Below are 3,476 nucleotides of genomic sequence, written 5' to 3'. Positions count from 1 at the left end.
AGTTTCCCTTACTTTTATTATATATGAATCTAGAAACGACTTATTCCAGAAGCACACCAAATTCATGAACTGAAGTCTACATTCGGTGAACAAAATACAGTACAAGACTGGGTTGATTAAAGACGTAAAAAAAGTCACTCTAGCGAAGATCTTCTTACAGGCAAGTAGGACGGGTGTAGGATCGATCGACATTGTATGTATAATTTGTATAATAGTGTATGGAGCCGTAAAACATACAAAACATCCTGTGTAAAGAGAAACTTTTCGAATACACCTAGTGTTGATTTTTCCGACTTTAGCAGTAACGACAAAATGAATAATATAACTATACTCCAATAAATTTATCAAAATGAGGATTGGAAAGGATACAGATGTCCACTGAAATGAAATTCGATCGTTCAGATCCTCTCGATGACAACTGTTTTCTGCGATTGGTGTTAAAACCCCGAAGGACCAAGACGCGAAGCAGACGATAAGCACATTTCTCCTAGTCACTAATTTTGAATACTTGTATGGGAATCGCAAGGAAAGAAAGCGATCTGTATTCATAAATGTTATGATAAAGGTTGACACTTGATACAGTGATAATAAGGAGTACCTCTTCGTTATGCAAAAATTCTCAAATATTTCCACAATGTCAGGGGTACAGAGACAAATCCCTGTAAGTGCGTCAGAAACAGCCATGTTGATGGCGGGTAAGCGAACGCTGAACATCATGTTTCTACTACGATGGAGTAGCAAGACTGCAACGGCGTTCAATACAGCAGTTGGAAATCCTATGGAAACTTGTAAAAAGTTTGCTATTGGATTGCCTTCATTTGTTTCAAGAACATTAATGCTTGTAGTATTTTCCATTGTGAACTTCAAGAAATACAATTAATGTTTACTGTTTATGAGCGTTTCGTTGTTTCTTTCGCTGTTTATGAGAAACATTGGTTTTAAATAGGTATCTGTTTTATTGATCCCTCTCGTACGTAAGGCTTACTTGCATTCAATTGAGTTTTCTTTTTCTCATATTTTCTTTCTCAAAAGAAATCAAATCTTTTATTTTGCCTTTTTTATATATATATTTACATATGATTTCCGGCGTAGGGAAATTAATATCCTCAGAACTAAGGAAACATGAAATTGAGAATATCCTCTGATCAAGTTAATAATCATCAACAAGCATAATAATCATAAATTAGCTGCGTTTCTTTGTACGAGTCATTATTCGAAAGATTAATGAAACAAGCTGTATGTCATTGATATTCAGTGTCAGTGTTTGACAATATATTGAACGTGGTATTGTTTAAAAGCTTGTTTGCTGAAAGAAATAAAACTTTATATGAAGAGAATGGCCTTTGGGATGGTGAGAGGGGGGAAGGAAGCTCGCAGAGGAGCTGAGTGTCCCCAGGTTATTTTGCCAAAAATACTAGTAGCATACTATTATTGTTAATGAATGATTTTCCCCATTAAAATTTAATTTTTACTTTTGTCATCAGGAAATGTTTGTTTGGTAGTACCGCCCGAACTCTCCTGAAAATGATCGGTTGAACTCCTTCCACCTTCAACCCGAATATAAAATTACTTCGAATTCCTTTGTACTTTTAAATAATATACAAATGTTATTACCATTTTTTATCATTTCAAAAACTAATATAGTTTGTTTTTTATTAAGGGGGACGTTTACTCAAATTTCAGAAAACAGAAAGGAAATTTTATGAAGTATAATATGTTAAATCAAAGATTGTTCTAAATGGATAAAATAACCAAGTTTTAACTCAATATCAATTTGAAAAATTAATATTCTATTATCTGAAGAAAATAAACAGGAGCAAAAATCAGTGTATGGTAATGGAGAGAAAATTCGGATGAAATTTTTAATTTTTCATTTTTTGTCAAAATTAATTATTTCTTGCAATATTAATTACAATGTAAATGTTACCTGTATTTTTAAACATCATTTTGGATTTTTGCAAATAATAAATGTGTTAAAGCTCATAAATTATTTCAAATAATTGAATGCTATGAAATAAAGAAATTCAAAAATTTGAACAAAAACCATTCCAGACAATATATCTCAATAATTTAATCATTGACCCCATATTATATTATTACCATGAGAATTAGGGCCAAAAAGGTAATCTGAGGCTATAAATAATTTAGAGTTCTTATCATTCAGATTTTATAAATATTCGATTAAAAATGGGGATAAAATATAAATATGACAGAGGAAATTCGGACTGTAATAATTATTAAGTTTATGGCCCAAACTCAAATCGTTTCTTTATATGAAGCAACGCTGTTCCATTGCTATAATATTTCATTATTTAAAGAGTTGTGTTGCTTGTAATATTTTGTGAGAAAAGAAAAATTCGTCATAGTGTGCAAAATTTAGGTATTTTCCGAAAAATACTCAGGGGCCAGTAGCATAAAAGTAGATTATTGACGTAGTTATTTCAGATTGAAATTTAACACAAGAATCATAGTTGTACAATGTACAGCTCAACACACTTTTTAAGCTCACATGGTTTTCCGAACAAATTAAGGTCACATTTTTGTTATAAAAATTACCATTTTCTAACTTCAGTACGATGAAACAGCCCTACGTTATATTACAAATATAATGTCAATGACATAAGTCTTTTAGAATTATTATCTTAAGTTTCTAAAGTTGTATTAAAGAGGAATTAATCAACAAATATTACGGTGTTTCTACTATAGGATTCAACCAAAGGTTTTTACAAATTATATAAAACGAGCTTTTATTGATACCATGTAGTTGAAAATTTTTAATTTTCTTCTTAATGGTGAGTATTTTACAAAATTCTTTGCTTATTTGCCATACTCCTCTTGGTTTTGTCGAAATGTAGCGCCGAAAAATGATAACATTGCAGAAAGAAACCACATTTAAGGTTAGGATATTGAAGTATTGTTTAATTTTTTTTAAATACTATATTCTTTCTATGAAAAGAAAATTCTATTGCATTTACGGTTTGAAACGATAAAATTTTGCACTGGGATTAATTTTTCGCGATTCTAGATTTTAGAAGGTAACTCTGAAAAATGCCACCTTATAAACACACAAAGCAGTCAAACAGTTGAAAAATACTATTATCATCCCTCGCTAAAAAGTCAGTATATACAGAAAATACAAGTTACACAAGCTGTACTGTGCCCGTGTCTACGTTTCTGAAAAGAGATACTGCTTTCAAAAGAACAGAGAAAACGACAGCTATAATTGGCAAGAAAAAACAAAAAATCAAATGGGAATAGATGTTATTTTTCAGCCATGAATATATCAAAGTTCTAATAACTGATTAATAACTGATTTGTGTAAATTATGTTTATGTTACTGAAATAGGACTCAAATAGAATAAACAAGTACTTTTTAAATGCATTTTGTTGTCTCTCTACACAATAGACATTATAGCAATGTGACCTTAATTTGTGCGAAAAACCATGTGAGCTTAAAAAGTGCGTTGAGCTGTACA

This window comes from Saccostrea cucullata, unplaced genomic scaffold (genome assembly GCF_032062105.1).
Source record: "Saccostrea cucullata isolate Sc308-1 unplaced genomic scaffold, CSIRO_AGI_Scuc_v1 ctg5424, whole genome shotgun sequence".
NCBI lineage: Eukaryota > Metazoa > Mollusca > Bivalvia > Ostreida > Ostreidae > Saccostrea > Saccostrea cuccullata.
Note: the sequence above shows the minus strand (reverse complement) of the source record.